The sequence below is a fragment of the Leiobunum rupestre genome, chromosome 5, assembly GCF_980474605.1.
Source record: "Leiobunum rupestre chromosome 5, qqLeiRupe1.1.hap1, whole genome shotgun sequence".
Lineage (NCBI taxonomy): Eukaryota > Metazoa > Arthropoda > Arachnida > Opiliones > Sclerosomatidae > Leiobunum > Leiobunum rupestre.
Genome location: NC_143388.1, coordinates 52184557 through 52207403, shown reverse-complemented (window position 1 = coordinate 52207403; position 22847 = coordinate 52184557).

Here is a 22847-nt window from a genome sequence, read left to right as displayed (position 1 = left end):
AAAGCAAAACTCGCTAACTTTCAATACGCGAAAGAAAACCGAAAAATAATACGGTAAAGAATACGGGCGAAAAGCAAAACTCACTAACTATCAATACGCGAAATAAAACCGAAAAATAATACGGTAAAGAATACGGGCGAAAAGCAAAACTCACTAACTATCAATACGCGAAAGAAAACCGAAAAATAATACGGTAAAGAATACGGGCGAAAAGCAAAACTTACTAACTTTCAATACGCGAAAGAAAACCGAAAAATAATACGGTAAAGAATACGGGCGAAAAGCAAAACTCACTAACTATCAATACGCGAAAGAAAACCGAAAAATAATACGGTAAAGAATACGGGCGAAAAGCAAAACTCACTAACTATCAATACGCGAAAGAAAACCGAAAAATAATACGGTTCGCGAAAAGCAAAACTCGCTAACTTTCAATACGCGAAAGAAAACCGAAAAATAATACGGTAAAGAATACGGGCGAAAAGCAAAACTCACTAACTATCAATACGCGAAAGAAAACCGAAAAATAATACGGTAAAGAATACGGGCGAAAAGCAAAACACACTAACTATCAATACGCGAAAGAAAACCGAAAAATAATACGGTAAAGAATACGGGCGAAAAGCAAAACTCACTAACTATCAATACGCGAAAGAAAACCGAAAAATAATACGGTAAAGAATACGGGTGAAAAGCAAAACTCACTAACTATCAATACGCGAAAGAAAACCGAAAAATAATACGGTTCGCGAAAAGCAAAACTCGCTAACTTTCAATACGCGAAAGAAAACCGAAAAATAATACGGTAAAGAATACGGGCGAAAAGCAAAACTCACTAACTTTCAATACGCGAAAGAAAACCGAAAAATAATACGGTAAAGAATACGGGCGAAAAGCAAAACTCACGAACTATCAATACGCGAAAGAAAACCGAAAAATAATACGGTAAATAATACGGGCGAAAAGCAAAACTCACTAACTATCAATACGCGAAAGAAAACCGAAAAATAATACGGTAAACAATACGGGCGAAAAGCAAAACTCACTAACTATCAATACGCGAAAGAAATCCGAAAAATAATACGGTAAAGAATACGGGCGAAAAGCAAAACTCACTAACTATCAATACGCGAAAGAAAACCGAAAAATAATACGGTTCGCGAAAAGCAAAACTCGCTAACTTTCAATACGCGAAAGAAAACCGAAAAATAATACGGTAAAGAATACGGGCGAAAAGCAAAACTCACTAACTATCAATATGCGAAAGAAAACCGAAAAATAATACGGTAAAGAATACGGGCGAAAAGCAAAACTCACTAACTATCAATACGCGAAAGAAAACCGAAAAATAATACGGTAAAGAATACGGGCGAAAAGCAAAACTCACTAACTATCAATACGCGAAAGAAAACCGAAAAATAATACGGTAAAGAATACGGGCGAAAAGCAAAACTCATTAACTATCAATACGCGAAAGAAAACCGAAAAATAATACGGTTCGCGAAAAGCAAAACTCGCTAACTTTCAATACGCGAAAGAAAACCGAAAAATAATACGGTAAAGAATACGGGCGAAAAGCAAAACTCACTAACTATCAATACGCGAAAGAAAACCGAAAAATAATACGGTAAAGAATACGGGCGAAAAGCAAAACTCACGAACTATCAATACACGAAAGAAAACCGAAAAATAATACGGTAAAGAATACGGGCGAAAAGCAAAACTCACTAACTATCAATACGCGAAAGAAAACCGAAAAATAATACGGTAAAGAATACGGGCGAAAAGCAAAACTCACTAACTATCAATACGCGAAAGAAAACCGAAAAATAATACGGTAAAGAATACGGGCGAAAAGCAAAACTCACGAACTATCAATACGCGAAAGAAAACCGAAAAATAATACGGTAAAGAATACGGGCGAAAAGCAAAACTCACTAACTATCAATACGCGAAAGAAAACCGAAAAATAATACGGTAAACAATACGGGCGAAAAGCAAAACTCACTAACTATCAATACGCGAAAGAAATCCGAAAAATAATACGGTAAAGAATACGGGCGAAAAGCAAAACTCACTAACTATCAATACGCGAAAGAAAACCGAAAAATAATACGGTTCGCGAAAAGCAAAACTCGCTAACTTTCAATACGCGAAAGAAAACCGAAAAATAATACGGTAAAGAATACGGGCGAAAAGCAAAACTCACTAACTATCAATATGCGAAAGAAAACCGAAAAATAATACGGTAAAGAATACGGGCGAAAAGCAAAACTCACTAACTATCAATACGCGAAAGAAAACCGAAAAATAATACGGTAAAGAATACGGGCGAAAAGCAAAACTCACTAACTATCAATACGCGAAAGAAAACCGAAAAATAATACGGTAAAGAATACGGGCGAAAAGCAAAACTCATTAACTATCAATACGCGAAAGAAAACCGAAAAATAATACGGTTCGCGAAAAGCAAAACTCGCTAACTTTCAATACGCGAAAGAAAACCGAAAAATAATACGGTAAAGAATACGGGCGAAAAGCAAAACTCACTAACTATCAATACGCGAAAGAAAACCGAAAAATAATACGGTAAAGAATACGGGCGAAAAGCAAAACTCACGAACTATCAATACACGAAAGAAAACCGAAAAATAATACGGTAAAGAATACGGGCGAAAAGCAAAACTCACTAACTATCAATACGCGAAAGAAAACCGAAAAATAATACGGTAAAGAATACGGGCGAAAAGCAAAACTCACTAACTATCAATACGCGAAAGAAAACCGAAAAATAATACGGTAAAGAATACGGGCGAAAAGCAAAACTCACTAACTATCAATACGCGAAAGAAAACCGAAAAATAATACGGTTGGCGAAAAGCAAAACTCGCTAACTTTCAATACGCGAAAGAAAACCGAAAAATAATACGGTAAAGAATACGGGCGAAAAGCAAAACTCACTAACTATCAATACGCGAAAGAAAACCGAAAAATAATACGGTAAAGAATACGGGCGAAAAGCAAAACTCACGAACTATCAATACGCGAAAGAAAACCGAAAAATAATACGGTAAAGAATACGGGCGAAAAGCAAAACTCACTAACTATCAATACGCGAAAGAAAACCGAAAAATAATACGGTAAAGAACACGGGCGAAAAGCAAAACTCACTAACTATCAATACGCGAAAGAAAACCGAAAAATAATACGGTTCGCGAAAAGCAAAACTCGCTAACTATCAATACGCGAAAGAAATCCGAAAAATAATACGGTAAAGAATACGGGCGAAAAGCAAAACTCACTAACTATCAATACGCGAAAGAAAACCGAAAAATAATACGGTTCGCGAAAAGCAAAACTCGCTAACTTTCAATACGCGAAAGAAAACCGAAAAATAATACGGTAAAGAATACGGGCGAAAAGCAAAACTCACTAACTATCAATATGCGAAAGAAAACCGAAAAATAATACGGTAAAGAATACGGGCGAAAAGCAAAACTCACTAACTATCAATACGCGAAAGAAAACCGAAAAATAATACGGTAAAGAATACGGGCGAAAAGCAAAACTCACTAACTATCAATACGCGAAAGAAAACCGAAAAATAATACGGTAAAGAATACGGGCGAAAAGCAAAACTCATTAACTATCAATACGCGAAAGAAAACCGAAAAATAATACGGTTCGCGAAAAGCAAAACTCGCTAACTTTCAATACGCGAAAGAAAACCGAAAAATAATACGGTAAAGAATACGGGCGAAAAGCAAAACTCACTAACTATCAATACGCGAAAGAAAACCGAAAAATAATACGGTAAAGAATACGGGCGAAAAGCAAAACTCACGAACTATCAATACACGAAAGAAAACCGAAAAATAATACGGTAAAGAATACGGGCGAAAAGCAAAACTCACTAACTATCAATACGCGAAAGAAAACCGAAAAATAATACGGTAAAGAATACGGGCGAAAAGCAAAACTCACTAACTATCAATACGCGAAAGAAAACCGAAAAATAATACGGTAAAGAATACGGGCGAAAAGCAAAACTCACTAACTATCAATACGCGAAAGAAAACCGAAAAATAATACGGTTGGCGAAAAGCAAAACTCGCTAACTTTCAATACGCGAAAGAAAACCGAAAAATAATACGGTAAAGAATACGGGCGAAAAGCAAAACTCACTAACTATCAATACGCGAAAGAAAACCGAAAAATAATACGGTAAAGAATACGGGCGAAAAGCAAAACTCACGAACTATCAATACGCGAAAGAAAACCGAAAAATAATACGGTAAAGAATACGGGCGAAAAGCAAAACTCACTAACTATCAATACGCGAAAGAAAACCGAAAAATAATACGGTAAAGAACACGGGCGAAAAGCAAAACTCACTAACTATCAATACGCGAAAGAAAACCGAAAAATAATACGGTTCGCGAAAAGCAAAACTCGCTAACTATCAATACGCGAAAGAAAACCGAAAAATAATACGGTAAAGAATACGGGCGAAAAGCAAAACTCACTAACTTTCAATACGCGAAAGAAAACCGAAAAATAATACGGTAAAGAATACGGGCGAAAAGCAAAACTCACTAACTATCAATACGCGAAAGAAAACCGAAAAATAATACGGAAAAGAATACGGGCGAAAAGCAAAACTCACTAACTATCAATACGCGAAAGAAAACCGAAAAATAATACGGTAAAGAATACGGGCGAAAAGCCAAACTCACTAACTATCAATACGCGAAAGAAAACCGAAAAATAATACGGTTCGCGAAAAGCAAAACTCGCTAACTTTCAATACGCGAAAGAAAACCGAAAAATAATACGGTAAAGAATACGGGCGAAAAGCAAAACTCACTAACTATCAATACGCGAAAGAAAACCGAAAAATAATACGGTTCGCGAAAAGCAAAACTCGCTAACTTTCAATACGCGAAAGAAAACCGAAAAATAATACGGTAAAGAATACGGGCGAAAAGCAAAACTCACTAACTATCAATACGCGAAAGAAAACCGAAAAATAATACGGTAAAGAATACGGGCGAAAAGCAAAACTCACTAACTATCAATACGCGAAAGAAAACCGAAAAATAATACGGTAAAGAATACGGGCGAAAAGCAAAACTCACTAACTATCAATACGCGAAAGAAAACCGAAAAATAATACGGTAAAGAATACGGGCGAAAAGCCAAACTCACTAACTATCAATACGCGAAAGAAAACCGAAAAATAATACGGTTCGCGAAAAGCAAAACTCGCTAACTTTCAATACGCGAAAGAAAACCGAAAAATAATACGGTAAAGAATACGGGCGAAAAGCAAAACTCACTAACTATCAATACGCGAAAGAAAACCGAAAAATAATACGGTTCGCGAAAAGCAAAACTCGCTAACTTTCAATACGCGAAAGAAAACCGAAAAATAATACGGTAAAGAATACGGGCGAAAAGCAAAACTCACTAACTATCAATACGCGAAAGAAAACCGAAAAATAATACGGTAAAGAATACGGGCGAAAAGCAAAACTCACTAACTATCAATACGCGAAAGAAAACCGAAAAATAATACGGTAAAGAATACGGGCGAAAAGCAAAACTCACTAACTATCAATACGCGAAAGAAAACCGAAAAATAATACGGTAAAGAATACGGGCTAAAAGCAAAACTCACTAACTTTCAATACGCGAAAGAAAACCGAAAAATAATACGGTAAAGAATACGGGCGAAAAGCAAAACTCACTAACTATCAATACGCGAAAGAAAACCGAAAAATAATACGGTAAAGAATACGGGCGAAAAGCAAAACTCACTAACTATCAATACGCGAAAGAAAACCGAAAAATAATACGGTAAAGAATACGGGCGAAAAGCAAAACTCACTAACTATCAATACGCGAAAGAAAACCGAAAAATAATACGGTAAAGAATACGGGCGAAAAGCAAAACTCACTAACTATCAATACGCGAAAGAAAACCGAAAAATAATACGGTTCGCGAAAAGCAAAACTCGCTAACTTTCAATACGCGAAAGAAAACCGAAAAATAATACGGTAAAGAATACGGGCGAAAAGCAAAACTCACTAACTATCAATACGCGAAAGAAAACCGAAAAATAATACGGTAAAGAATACGGGCGAAAAGCAAAACTCACTAACTATCAATACGCGAAAGAAAACCGAAAAATAATACGGTAAAGAATACGGGCGAAAAGCAAAACTCACTAACTATCAATACGCGAAAGAAAACCGAAAAATAATACGGTAAAGAATACGGGCGAAAAGCAAAACTCACTAACTATCAATACGCGAAAGTAACCGAAAAATAATACGGTTCGCGAAAAGCAAAACTCGCTAACTTTCAATACGCGAAAGAAAACCGAAAAATAATACGGTAAAGAATACGGGCGAAAAGCAAAACTCACTAACTATCAATACGCGAAAGAAAACCGAAAAATAATACGGTAAAGAATACGGGCGAAAAGCAAAACTCACTAACTATCAATACGCGAAAGAAAACCGAAAAATAATACGGTAAAGAATACGGGCGAAAAGCAAAACTCACTAACTATCAATACGCGAAAGAAAACCGAAAAATAATACGGTAAAGAACACGGGCGAAAAGCAAAACTCACTAACTATCAATACGCGAAAGAAAACCGAAAAATAATACGGTTCGCGAAAAGCAAAACTCGCTAACTTTCAATACGCGAAAGAAAACCGAAAAATAATACGGTAAAGAATACGGGCGAAAAGCAAAACTCACTAACTATCAATACGCGAAAGAAAACCGAAAAATAATACGGTAAAGAATACGGGCGAAAAGCAAAACTCACTAACTATCAATACGCGAAAGAAAACCGAAAAATAATACGGTAAAGAATACGGGCGAAAAGCAAAACTCACTAACTATCAATACGCGAAAGAAAACCGAAAAATAATACGGTAAAGAATACGGGCGAAAAGCAAAACTTACTAACTTTCAATACGCGAAAGAAAACCGAAAAATAATACGGTAAAGAATACGGGCGAAAAGCAAAACTCACTAACTATCAATACGCGAAAGAAAACCGAAAAATAATACAGTTCGCGAAAAGCAAAACTCGCTAACTTTCAATACGCGAAAGAAAACCGAAAAATAATACGGTAAAGAATACGGGCGAAAAGCAAAACTCACTAACTATCAATACGCGAAAGAAAACCGAAAAATAATACGGTAAAGAATACGGGCGAAAAGCAAAACTCACTAACTATCAATACGCGAAAGAAAACCGAAAAATAATATGGTAAAGAATACGGGCGAAAAGCAAAACTTACTAACTTTCAATACGCGAAAGAAAACCGAAAAATAATACGGTAAAGAATACGGGCGAAAAGCAAAACTCACTAACTATCAATACGCGAAAGAAAACCGAAAAATAATACGGTAAAGAATACGGGCGAAAAGCAAAACTCACTAACTATCAATACGCGAAAGAAAACCGAAAAATAATACGGTTCGCGAAAAGCAAAACTCGCTAACTTTCAATACGCGAAAGAAAACCGAAAAATAATACGGTAAAGAATACGGGCGAAAAGCAAAACTCACTAACTATCAATACGCGAAAGAAAACCGAAAAATAATACGGTAAAGAATACGGGCGAAAAGCAAAACACACTAACTATCAATACGCGAAAGAAAACCGAAAAATAATACGGTAAAGAATACGGGCGAAAAGCAAAACTCACTAACTATCAATACGCGAAAGAAAACCGAAAAATAATACGGTAAAGAATACGGGTGAAAAGCAAAACTCACTAACTATCAATACGCGAAAGAAAACCGAAAAATAATACGGTTCGCGAAAAGCAAAACTCGCTAACTTTCAATACGCGAAAGAAAACCGAAAAATAATACGGTAAAGAATACGGGCGAAAAGCAAAACTCACTAACTTTCAATACGCGAAAGAAAACCGAAAAATAATACGGTAAAGAATACGGGCGAAAAGCAAAACTCACGAACTATCAATACGCGAAAGAAAACCGAAAAATAATACGGTAAAGAATACGGGCGAAAAGCAAAACTCACTAACTATCAATACGCGAAAGAAAACCGAAAAATAATACGGTAAACAATACGGGCGAAAAGCAAAACTCACTAACTATCAATACGCGAAAGAAATCCGAAAAATAATACGGTAAAGAATACGGGCGAAAAGCAAAACTCACTAACTATCAATACGCGAAAGAAAACCGAAAAATAATACGGTTCGCGAAAAGCAAAACTCGCTAACTTTCAATACGCGAAAGAAAACCGAAAAATAATACGGTAAAGAATACGGGCGAAAAGCAAAACTCACTAACTATCAATATGCGAAAGAAAACCGAAAAATAATACGGTAAAGAATACGGGCGAAAAGCAAAACTCACTAACTATCAATACGCGAAAGAAAACCGAAAAATAATACGGTAAAGAATACGGGCGAAAAGCAAAACTCACTAACTATCAATACGCGAAAGAAAACCGAAAAATAATACGGTAAAGAATACGGGCGAAAAGCAAAACTCATTAACTATCAATACGCGAAAGAAAACCGAAAAATAATACGGTTCGCGAAAAGCAAAACTCGCTAACTTTCAATACGCGAAAGAAAACCGAAAAATAATACGGTAAAGAATACGGGCGAAAAGCAAAACTCACTAACTATCAATACGCGAAAGAAAACCGAAAAATAATACGGTAAAGAATACGGGCGAAAAGCAAAACTCACGAACTATCAATACACGAAAGAAAACCGAAAAATAATACGGTAAAGAATACGGGCGAAAAGCAAAACTCACTAACTATCAATACGCGAAAGAAAACCGAAAAATAATACGGTAAAGAATACGGGCGAAAAGCAAAACTCACTAACTATCAATACGCGAAAGAAAACCGAAAAATAATACGGTAAAGAATACGGGCGAAAAGCAAAACTCACTAACTATCAATACGCGAAAGAAAACCGAAAAATAATACGGTTGGCGAAAAGCAAAACTCGCTAACTTTCAATACGCGAAAGAAAACCGAAAAATAATACGGTAAAGAATACGGGCGAAAAGCAAAACTCACTAACTATCAATACGCGAAAGAAAACCGAAAAATAATACGGTAAAGAATACGGGCGAAAAGCAAAACTCACGAACTATCAATACGCGAAAGAAAACCGAAAAATAATACGGTAAAGAATACGGGCGAAAAGCAAAACTCACTAACTATCAATACGCGAAAGAAAACCGAAAAATAATACGGTAAAGAACACGGGCGAAAAGCAAAACTCACTAACTATCAATACGCGAAAGAAAACCGAAAAATAATACGGTTCGCGAAAAGCAAAACTCGCTAACTATCAATACGCGAAAGAAAACCGAAAAATAATACGGTAAAGAATACGGGCGAAAAGCAAAACTCACTAACTTTCAATACGCGAAAGAAAACCGAAAAATAATACGGTAAAGAATACGGGCGAAAAGCAAAACTCACTAACTATCAATACGCGAAAGAAAACCGAAAAATAATACGGAAAAGAATACGGGCGAAAAGCAAAACTCACTAACTATCAATACGCGAAAGAAAACCGAAAAATAATACGGTAAAGAATACGGGCGAAAAGCCAAACTCACTAACTATCAATACGCGAAAGAAAACCGAAAAATAATACGGTTCGCGAAAAGCAAAACTCGCTAACTTTCAATACGCGAAAGAAAACCGAAAAATAATACGGTAAAGAATACGGGCGAAAAGCAAAACTCACTAACTATCAATACGCGAAAGAAAACCGAAAAATAATACGGTTCGCGAAAAGCAAAACTCGCTAACTTTCAATACGCGAAAGAAAACCGAAAAATAATACGGTAATAAAATACGGGCGAAAAGCAAAACTCACTAACTATCAATACGCGAAAGAAAACCGAAAAATAATACGGTAAAGAATACGGGCGAAAAGCAAAACTCACTAACTATCAATACGCGAAAGAAAACCGAAAAATAATACGGTAAAGAATACGGGCGAAAAGCAAAACTCACTAACTATCAATACGCGAAAGAAAACCGAAAAATAATACGGTAAAGAATACGGGCTAAAAGCAAAACTCACTAACTTTCAATACGCGAAAGAAAACCGAAAAATAATACGGTAAAGAATACGGGCGAAAAGCAAAACTCACTAACTATCAATACGCGAAAGAAAACCGAAAAATAATACGGTAAAGAATACGGGCGAAAAGCAAAACTCACTAACTATCAATACGCGAAAGAAAACCGAAAAATAATACGGTAAAGAATACGGGCGAAAAGCAAAACTCACTAACTATCAATACGCGAAAGAAAACCGAAAAATAATACGGTAAAGAATACGGGCGAAAAGCAAAACTCACTAACTATCAATACGCGAAAGAAAACCGAAAAATAATACGGTTCGCGAAAAGCAAAACTCGCTAACTTTCAATACGCGAAAGAAAACCGAAAAATAATACGGTAAAGAATACGGGCGAAAAGCAAAACTCACTAACTATCAATACGCGAAAGAAAACCGAAAAATAATACGGTAAAGAATACGGGCGAAAAGCAAAACTCACTAACTATCAATACGCGAAAGAAAACCGAAAAATAATACGGTAAAGAATACGGGCGAAAAGCAAAACTCACTAACTATCAATACGCGAAAGAAAACCGAAAAATAATACGGTAAAGAATACGGGCGAAAAGCAAAACTCACTAACTATCAATACGCGAAAGAAAACCGAAAAATAATACGGTTCGCGAAAAGCAAAACTCGCTAACTTTCAATACGCGAAAGAAAACCGAAAAATAATACGGTAAAGAATACGGGCGAAAAGCAAAACTCACTAACTATCAATACGCGAAAGAAAACCGAAAAATAATACGGTAAAGAATACGGGCGAAAAGCAAAACTCACTAACTATCAATACGCGAAAGAAAACCGAAAAATAATACGGTAAAGAATACGGGCGAAAAGCAAAACTCACTAACTATCAATACGCGAAAGAAAACCGAAAAATAATACGGTAAAGAACACGGGCGAAAAGCAAAACTCACTAACTATCAATACGCGAAAGAAAACCGAAAAATAATACGGTTCGCGAAAAGCAAAACTCGCTAACTTTCAATACGCGAAAGAAAACCGAAAAATAATACGGTAAAGAATACGGGCGAAAAGCAAAACTCACTAACTATCAATACGCGAAAGAAAACCGAAAAATAATACGGTAAAGAATACGGGCGAAAAGCAAAACTCACTAACTATCAATACGCGAAAGAAAACCGAAAAAAATACGGTAAAGAATACGGGCGAAAAGCAAAACTCACTAACTATCAATACGCGAAAGAAAACCGAAAAATAATACGGTAAAAAATACGGGCGAAAAGCAAAACTCACTAACTATCAATACGCGAAAGAAAACCGAAAAATAATACGGTAAAGAATACGGGTGAAAAGCAAAACTCACTAACTATCAATACGCGAAAGAAAACCGAAAAATAATACGGTTCGCGAAAAGCAAAACTCGCTAACTTTCAATACGCGAAAGAAAACCGAAAAATAATACGGTAAAGAATACGGGCGAAAAGCAAAACTCACTAACTATCAATACGCGAAAGAAAACCGAAAAATAATACGGTTCGCGAAAAGCAAAACTCGCTAACTTTCAATACGCGAAAGAAAACCGAAAAATAATACGGTAAAGAATACGGGCGAAAAGCAAAACTCACTAACTTTCGATACGCGAAAGAAAACCGAAAAATAATACGGTAAAGAATACGGGCGAAAAGCAAACCTCACTAACTATCAATACGCGAAAGAAAACCGAAAAATAATACGGTAAAGAATACGGGCGAAAAGCAAAACTCACTAACTATCAATACGCGAAAGAAAACCGAAAAATAATACGGTTCGCGAAAAGCAAAACTCGGTAACTTTCAATACGCGAAAGAAAACCAAAAAATAATACGGTAAAGAATACGGGCGAAAAGCAAAACTCACTAACTTTCAATACGCGAAAGAAAACCGAAAAATAATACGGTAAAGAATACGGGCGAAAAGCAAAACTCACTAACTATCAATACGCGAAAGAAAACCGAAAAATAATACGGTAAAGAATACGGGCGAAAAGCAAAACTCACTAACTATCAATACGCGAAAGAAAACCGAAAAATAATACAGTAAAGAATACGGGCGAAAAGCAAAACTCACTAACTATCAATACGCGAAAGAAAACCGAAAAATAATACGGTTCGCGAAAAGCAAAACTCGCTTACTTTCAATACGCGAAAGAAAACCGAAAAATAATACGGTAAAGAATACGGGCGAAAAGCAAAACTCACTAACTATCAATACGCGAAAGAAAACCGAAAAATAATACGGTAAAGAATACGGGCGAAAAGCAAAACTCACTAACTATCAATACGCGAAAGAAAACCGAAAAATAATATGGTAAAGAATACGGGCGAAAAGCAAAACTCACTAACTATCAATACGCGAAAGAAAACCGAAAAATAATACGGTAAAGAATACGGGCGAAAAGCAAAACTCACTAACTATCAATACGCGAAAGAAAACCGAAAAATAATACGGTTCGCGAAAAGCAAAACTCGCTAACTTTCAATACGCGAAAGAAAACCGAAAAATAATACGGTAAAGAATACGGGTGAAAAGCAAAACTCACTAACTATCAATACGAGAAAGAAAACCGAAAAATAATACGGTAAAGAATACGGGCGAAAAGCAAAACTCACTAACTATCAATACGCGAAAGAAAACCGAAAAATAATACGGTAAAGAATACGGGCGAAAAGCAAAACTCACTAACTTTCAATACGCGAAAGAAAACCGAAAAATAATACGGTAAAGAATACGGGCGAAAAGCAAAACTCACTAACTATCAATACGCGAAAGAAAACCGAAAAATAATACGGTAAAGAATACGGGCGAAAAGCAAAACTCACTAACTATCAATACGCGAAAGAAAACCGAAAAATAATACGGTTCGCGAAAAGCAAAACTCACTAACTATCAATACGCGAAAGAAAACCGAAAAATAATACGGTAAAGAATACGGGCGAAAAGCAAAACTCACTAACTATCAATACGCGAAAGAAAACCGAAAAATAATACGGTAAAGAATACGGGCGAAAAGCAAAACTCACTAACTTTCAATACGCGAAAGAAAACCGAAAAATAATACGGTAAAGAATACGGGCGAAAAGCAAAACTCACTAACTATCAATACGCGAAAGAAAACCGAAAAATAATACGGTAAAGAATACGGGCGAAAAGCAAAACTCGCTAACTTTCAATACGCGAAAGAAAACCGAAAAATAATACGGTAAAGAATACGGGCGAAAAGCAAAACTCACTAACTTTCAATACGCGAAAGAAAACCGAAAAATAATACGGTAAAGAATACGGGCGAAAAGCAAAACTCACTAACTATCAATACGCGAAAGAAAACCGAAAAATAATACGGTTCGCAAAAAGCAAAACTCACTAACTATCAAAACGCGAAAGAAAACCGAAAAATAATACGGTAAAGAATACGGGCGAAAAGCAAAACTCACTAACTATCAATACGCGAAAGAAAACCGAAAAATAATACGGTAAAGAATACGGGCGAAAAGCAAAACTCACTAACTATCAATACGCGAAAGAAAACCGAAAAATAATACGGTAAAGAATACGGGCGAAAAGCAAAACTCACTAACTATCAATACGCGAAAGAAAACCGAAAAATAATACGGTAAAGAATACGGGCGAAAAGCAAAACTCACTAACTATCAATACGCGAAAGAAAACCGAAAAATAATACGGTAAAGAACACGGGCGAAAAGCAAAACTCACTAACTATCAATACGCGGAAGAAAACAGAAAAATAATACGGTAAAGAACACGGGCGAAAAGCAAAACTCACTAACTATCAATACGCGAAAGAAAACCGAAAAATAATACGGTTCGCGAAAAGCAAAACTCCCTAACTATCAATACGCGAAAGAAAACCGAAAAATAATACGGTTCGCGAAAAGCAAAACTCGCTAACTTTCAATACGCGAAAGAAAACCGAAAAATAATACGGTAAAGAATACGAGCGAAAAGCAAAACTCACTAACTATCAATACGCGAAAGAAAACCGAAAAATAATACGGTAAAGAATACGGGCGAAAAGCAAAACTCACTAACTATCAATACGCGAAAGAAAACCGAAAAATAATACGGTAAAGAATACGGGCGAAAAGCAAAACTCACTAACTATCAATACAAGAAAGAAAACCGAAATATAATACGGTTCGCGAAAAGCAAAACTCGCTAACTTTCAATACGCGAAAGAAAACCGAAAAATAATACGGTAAAGAATACGGGCGAAAAGCAAAACTCACTAACTATCAATACGCGAAAGAAAACCGAAAAATAATACGGTTCGCGAAAAGCAAAACTCGCTAACTTTCAATACGCGAAAGAAAACCGAAAAATAATACGGTAAAGAATACGGGCGAAAAGCAAAACTCACTAACTATCAATACGCGAAAGAAAACCGAAATATAATACGGTAAAGAATACGGGCGAAAAGCAAAACTCACTAACTATCAATACGCGAAAGAAAACCGAAAAATAATACGGTAAAGAATACGGGCGAAAAGCAAAACTCACTAACTATCAATACGCGAAAGAAAACCGAAAAATAATACGGTAAAGAATACGGGCGAAAAGCAAAACTCACTAACTATCAATACAAGAAAGAAAACCGAAAAATAATACGGTTCGCGAAAAGCAAAACTCGCTAACTTTCAATACGCGAAAGAAAACCGAAAAATAATACGGTAAAGAATACGGGCGAAAAGCAAAACTCACTAACTATCAATACGCGAAAGAAAACCGAAAAATAATACGGTAAAGAACACGGGCGAAAAGCAAAACTCACTAACTATCAATACGCGAAAGAAAACCGAAAAATAATACGGTAAAGAACACGGGCGAAAAGCAAAACTCACTAACTATCAATACGCGAAAGAAAACCGAAAAATAATACGGTTCGCGAAAAGCAAAACTCGCTAACTTTCAATACGCGAAAGAAAACCGAAAAATAATACGGTAAAGAATACGAGCGAAAAGCAAAACTCACTAACTATCAATACGCGAAAGAAAACCGAAAAATAATACGGTAAAGAATACGGGCGAAAAGCAAAACTCACTAACTATCAATACGCGAAAGAAAACCGAAAAATAATACGGTAAAGAACACGGGCGAAAAGCAAAACTCACTAACTATCAATACGCGAAAGAAAACCGAAAAATAATACGGTTCGCGAAAAGCAAAACTCGCTAACTTTCAATACGCGAAAGAAAACCGAAAAATAATACGGTAAAGAATACGAGCGAAAAGCAAAACTCACTAACTATCAATACGCGAAAGAAAACCGAAAAATAATACGGTAAAGAATACGGGCGAAAAGCAAAACTCACTAACTATCAATACGCGAAAGAAAACCGAAAAATAATACGGTAAAGAATACGGGCGAAAAGCAAAACTCACTAACTATCAATACGCGAAAGAAAACCGAAATATAATACGGTAAAGAATACGGGCGAAAAGCAAAACTCACTAACTATCAATACAAGAAAGAAAACCGAAATATAATACGGTTCGCGAAAAGCAAAACTCGCTAACTTTCAATACGCGAAAGAAAACCGAAAAATAATACGGTAAAGAATACGGGCGAAAAGCAAAATTCACTAACTATCAATACGCGAAAGAAAACCGAAAAATAATACGGTAAAGAATACGGGCGAAAAGCAAAACTCACTAACTATCAATACAAGAAAGAAAACCGAAAAATAATACGGTTCGCGAAAAGCAAAACTCGCTTACTTTCAATACGCGAAAGAAAACCGAAAAATAATACGGTAAAGAATACGGGCGAAAAGCAAAACTCACTAACTATCAATACGCGAAAGAAAACCGAAAAATAATACGGTAAAGAACACGGGCGAAAAGCAAAACTCACTAACTATCAATACGCGAAAGAAAACCGAAAAATAATACGGTAAAGAACACGGGCGAAAAGCAAAACTCACTAACTATCAATACGCGAAAGAAAACCGAAAAATAATACGGTTCGCGAAAAGCAAAACTCGCTAACTTTCAATACGCGAAAGAAAACCGAAAAATAATATGGTAAAGAATACGAGCGAAAAGCAAAACTCACTAACTATCAATACGCGAAAGAAAACCGAAAAATAATACGGTAAAGAATACGGGCGAAAAGCAAAACTCACTAACTATCAATACGCGAAAGAAAACCGAAAAATAATACGGTAAAGAACACGGGCGAAAAGCAAAACTCACTAACTATCAATACGCGAAAGAAAACCGAAAAATAATACGGTTCGCGAAAAGCAAAACTCGCTTACTTTCAATACGCGAAAGAAAACCGAAAAATAATACGGAAAAGAATACGAGCGAAAAGCAAAACTCACTAACTATCAATACGCGAAAGAAAACCGAAAAATAATACGGTAAAGAATACGGGCGAAAAGCAAAACTCACTAACTATCAATACGCGAAAGAAAACCGAAAAATAATACGGTAAAGAATACGAGCGAAAAGCAAAACTCACTAACTATCAATACAAGAAAGAAAACCGAAATATAATACGGTTCGCGAAAAGCAAAACTCGCTAACTTTCAATACGCGAAAGAAAACCGAAAAATAATACGGTAAAGAATACGGGCGAAAAGCAAAACTCACTAACTATCAATACGCGAAAGAAAACCGAAAAATAATACGGTTCGCGAAAAGCAAAACTCGCTAACTTTCAATACGCGAAAGAAAACCGAAAAATAATACGGTAAAGAATACGGGCGAAAAGCAAAACTCACTAACTATCAATACGCGAAAGAAAACCGAAAAATAATACGGTAAAGAATACGGGCGAAAAGCAAAACTCACTAACTATCAATACGCGAAAGAAAACCGAAAAATAATACGGTAAAGAATACGGGCGAAAAGCAAAACTCACTAACTATCAATACGCGAAAGAAAACCGAAAAATAATACGGTTCGCGAAAAGCAAAACTCGCTAACTTTCAATACGCGAAAGAAAACCGAAAAATAATACGGTAAAGAATACGGGCGAAAAGCAAAACTCACTAACTTTCAATACGCGAAAGAAAACCGAAAAATAATACGGTAAAGAATACGGGCGAAAAGCAAAACTCACTAACTATCAATACGCGAAAGAAAACCGAAAAATAATACGGTAAAGAATACGGGCGAAAAGCAAAACTCACTAACTATCCATACGCGAAAGAAAACCGAAAAATAATACGGTTCGCGAAAAGCAAAACTCGCTAACTTTCAATACGCGAAAGAAAACCGAAAAATAATACGGTAAAGAATACGGGCGAAAAGCAAAACTCACTAACTATCAATACGCGAAAGAAAACCGAAAAATAATACGGTAAAGAATACGGGCGAAAAGCAAAACTCACTAACTATCAATACGCGAAAGAAAACCGAAAAATAATACGGTAAAGAATACGGGCGAAAAGCAAAACTCACTAACTATCAATACGCGAAAGAAAACCGAAAAAAAATACGGTTCGCGAAAAGCAAAACTCGCTAACTTTCAATACGCGAAAGAAAACCGAAAAATAATACGGTAAAGAATACGGGCGAAAAGCAAAACTCACTAACTATCAATACGCGAAAGAAAACCGAAAAATAATACGGTTCGCGAAAAGCAAAACTCGCTAACTTTCAATACGCGAAAGAAAACCGAAAAATAATACGGTAAAGAATACGGGCGAAAAGCAAAACTCACTAACTTTCAATACGCGAAAGAAAACCGGAAAATAATACGGTAAAGAATACGGGCGAAAAGCAAAACTCACTAACTATCAATACGCGAAAGAAAACCGAAAAATAATACGGTAAAGAATACGGGCGAAAAGCAAAACTCACTAACTATCCATACGCGAAAGAAAACCGAAAAATAATACGGTTCGCGAAAAGCAAAACTCGCTAACTTTCAATACGCGAAAGAAAACCGAAAAATAATACGGTAAAGAATACGGGCGAAAAGCAAAACTCACTAACTATCAATACGCGAAAGAAAACCGAAAAATAATACGGTAAAGAATACGGGCGAAAAGCAAAACTCACTAACTATCAATACGCGAAAGAAAACCGAAAAATAATACGGTAAAGAATACGGGCGAAAAGCAAAACTCACTAACTATCCATACGCGAAAGAAAACCGAAAAATAATACGGTTCGCGAAAAGCAAAACTCGCTAACTTTCAATACGCGAAAGAAAACCGAAAAATAATACGGTAAAGAATACGGGCGAAAAGCAAAACTCACTAACTATCAATACGCGAAAGAAAACCGAAAAATAATACGGTAAAGAATACGGGCGAAAAGCAAAACTCACTAACTATCAATACGCGAAAGAAAACCGAAAAATAATACGGTTCGCGAAAAGCAAAACTCGCTAACTTTCAATACGCGAAAGAAAACCGAAAAATAATACGGTAAAGAATACGGGCGAAAAGCAAAACTCACTAACTTTCAATACGCGAAAGAAAACCGAAAAATAATACGGTAAAGAATACGGGCGAAAAGCAAAACTCACTAACTATCAATACGCGAAAGAAAACCGAAAAATAATACGGTAAAGAATACGGGCGAAAAGCAAAACTCACTAACTATCCATACGCGAAAGAAAACCGAAAAATAATACGGTTCGCGAAAAGCAAAACTCGCTAACTTTCAATACGTGAAAGAAAACCGAAAAATAATACGGTAAAGAATACGGGCGAAAAGCAAAACTCACTAACTATCAATACGCGAAAGAAAACCGAAAAATAATACGGTTCGCGAAAAGCAAAACTCGCTAACTTTCAATACGCGAAAGAAAACCGAAAAATAATACGGTAAAGAATACGGGCGAAAAGCAAAACTCACTAACTTTCAATACGCGAAAGAAAACCGAAAAATAATACGGTAAAGAATACGGGCGAAAAGCAAAACTCACTAACTATCAATACGCGAAAGAAAACCGAAAAATAATACGGTAAAGAATACGGGCGAAAAGCAAAACTCACTAACTATCCATACGCGAAAGAAAACCGAAAAATAATACGGTTCGCGAAAAGCAAAACTCGCTAACTTTCAATACGCGAAAGAAAACCGAAAAATAATACGGTAAAGAATACGGGCGAAAAGCAAAACTCACTAACTATCAATACGCGAAAGAAAACCGAAAAATAATACGGTAAAGAATACGGGCGAAAAGCAAAACTCACTAACTATCAATACGCGAAAGAAAACCGAAAAATAATACGGTAAAGAATACGGGCGAAAAGCAAAACTCACTAACTATCAATACGCGAAAGAAAACCGAAAAATAATACGGTTCGCGAAAAGCAAAACTCGCTAACTTTCAATACGCGAAAGAAAACCGAAAAATAATACGGTAAAGAATACGGGCGAAAAGCAAAACTCACTAACTATCAATACGCGAAAGAAAACCGAAAAATAATACGGTTCGCGAAAAGCAAAACTCGCTAACTTTCAATACGCGAAAGAAAACCGAAAAATAATACGGTAAAGAATACGGGCGAAAAGCAAAACTCACTAACTTTCAATACGCGAAAGAAAACCGAAAAATAATACGGTAAAGAATACGGGCGAAAAGCAAAACTCACTAACTATCAATACGCGAAAGAAAACCGAAAAATAATACGGTAAAGAATACGGGCGAAAAGCAAAACTCACTAACTATCCATACGCGAAAGAAAACCGAAAAATAATACGGTTCGCGAAAAGCAAAACTCGCTAACTTTCAATACGCGAAAGAAAACCGAAAAATAATACGGTAAAGAATACGGGCGAAAAGCAAAACTCACTAACTATCAATACGCGAAAGAAAACCGAAAAATAATACGGTAAAGAATACGGGCGAAAAGCAAAACTCACTAACTATCAATACGCGAAAGAAAACCGAAAAATAATACGGTAAAGAATACGGGCGAAAAGCAAAACTCACTAACTATCCATACGCGAAAGAAAACCGAAAAATAATACGGTTCGCGAAAAGCAAAACTCGCTAACTTTCAATACGCGAAAGAAAACCGAAAAATAATACGGTAAAGAATACGGGCGAAAAGCAAAACTCACTAACTATCAATACGCGAAAGAAAACCGAAAAATAATACGGTAAAGAATACGGGCGAAAAGCAAAACTCACTAACTATCAATACGCGAAAGAAAACCGAAAAATAATACGGTAAAGAATACGGGCGAAAAGCAAAACTCACTAACTATCAATACGCGAAAGAAAACCGAAAAATAATACGGTAAAGAATACGGGCGAAAAGCAAAACTCACTAACTATCAATACGCGAAAGAAAACCGAAAAATAATACGGTAAAGAACACGGGCGAAAAGCAAAACTCACTAACTATCAATACGCGAAAGAAAACCGAAAAATAATACGGTTCGCGAAAAGCAAAACTCGCTAACTTTCAATACGCGAAAGAAAACCGAAAAATAATACGGTAAAGAATACGGGCGAAAAGCAAAACTCACTAACTATCAATACGCGAAAGAAAACCGAAAAATAATACGGTAAAGAATACGGGCGAAAAGCAAAACTCACTAACTATCAATACGCGAAAGAAAACCGAAAAATAATACGGTAAAGAATACGGGCGAAAAGCAAAACTCACTAACTATCAATACGCGAAAGAAAACCGAAAATTAATACGGTAAAAAATACGGGCGAAAAGCAAAACTCACTAACTATCAATACGCGAAAGAAAACCGAAAAATAATACGGTAAAGAATACGGGCGAAAAGCAAAACTCACTAACTATCAATACGCGAAAGAAAACCGAAAAATAATACGGTTCGCGAAAAGCAAAACTCGCTAACTTTCAATACGCGAAAGATAACCGAAAAATAATACGGTAAAGAATACGGGCGAAAAGCAAAACTCACTAACTATCAATACGCGAAAGAAAACCGAAAAATAATACGGTTCGCGAAAAGCAAAACTCGCTAACTTTCAATACGCGAAAGAAAACCGAAAAATAATACGGTAAAGAATACGGGCGAAAAGCAAAACTCACTAACTATCAATACGCGAAAGAAAACCGAAAAATATACGGTAAAGAATACGGGCGAAAAGCAAAACTCACTAACTATCAATACGCGAAAGAAAACCGAAAAATAATACGGTAAAGAATACGGGCGAAAAGCAAAACTCACTAACTTTCAATACGCGAAAGAAAACCGAAAAATAATACGGTAAAGAATACGGGCGAAAAGCAAAACTCACTAACTATCAATACGCGAAAGAAAACCGAAAAATAATACTATAAAGAATACGGGCGAAAAGCAAAACTCACTAACTATCAATACGCGAAAGAAAACCGAAAAATAATACAGTTCGCGAAAAGCAAAACTCGCTAACTTTCAATACGCGAAAGAAAACCGAAAAATAATACGGTAAAGAATACGGGCGAAAAGCAAAACTCACTAACTATCAATACGCGAAAGAAAACCGAAAAATAATACGGTAAAGAATACGGGCGAAAAGCAAAACTCACTAACTATCAATACGCGAAAGAAAACCGAAAAATAATACGGTTCGCGAAAAGCAAAACTCGCTAACTTTCAATACGCGAAAGAAAACCGAAAAATAATACGGTAAAGAATACGGGCGAAAAGCAAAACTCACTAACTATCAATACGCGAAAGAAAACCGAACAATAATACGGTAAAGAATACGGGCGAAAAGCAAAACTCACTAACTATCAATACGCGAAAGAAAACCGAAAAATAATACGGTAAAGAATACGGGCGAAAAGCAAAACTCACTAACTATCAATACGCGAAAGAAAACCGAAAAATAATACGGTAAAGAATACGGGCGAAAAGCAAAACTCACTAACTATCAATACGCGAAAGAAAACCGAAAAATAATACGGTAAAGAATACGGGCGAAAAGCAAAACTCACTAACTTTCAATACGCGAAAGAAAACCGAAAAATAATATGGTAAAGAATACGGGCGAAAAGCAAAACTCACTAACTATCAATACGCGAAAGAAAACCGAAAAATAATACGGTAAAGAATACGGGCGAAAAGCAAAACTCACTAACTATCAATACGCGAAAGAAAACCGAACAATAATACGGTAAAGAATACGGGCGAAAAGCAAAACTCACTAACTATCAATACGCGAAAGAAAACCGAAAAATAATACGGTAAAGAATACGGGCGAAAAGCAAAACTCACTAACTATCAATACGCGAAAGAAAACCGAAAAATAATACGGTAAAGAATACGGGCGAAAAGCAAAACTCACTAACTTTCAATACGCGAAAGAAAACCGAAAAATAATATGGTAAAGAATACGGGCGAAAAGCAAAACTCACTAACTATCAATACGCGAAAGAAAACCGAAAAATAATACTATAAAGAATACGGGCGAAAAGCAAAACTCACTAACTATCAATACGCGAAAGAAAACCGAAAAATAATACAGTTCGCGAAAAGCAAAACTCGCTAACTTTCAATACGCGAAAGAAAACCGAAAAATAATACGGTAAAGAATACGGGCGAAAAGCAAAACTCACTAACTATCAATACGCGAAAGAAAACCGAAAAATAATACGGTTCGCGAAAAGCAAAACTCGCTAACTTTCAATACGCGAAAGAAAACCGAAAAATAATACGGTAAAGAATACGGGCGAAAAGCAAAACTCACTAACTATCAATACGCGAAAGAAAACCGAACAAT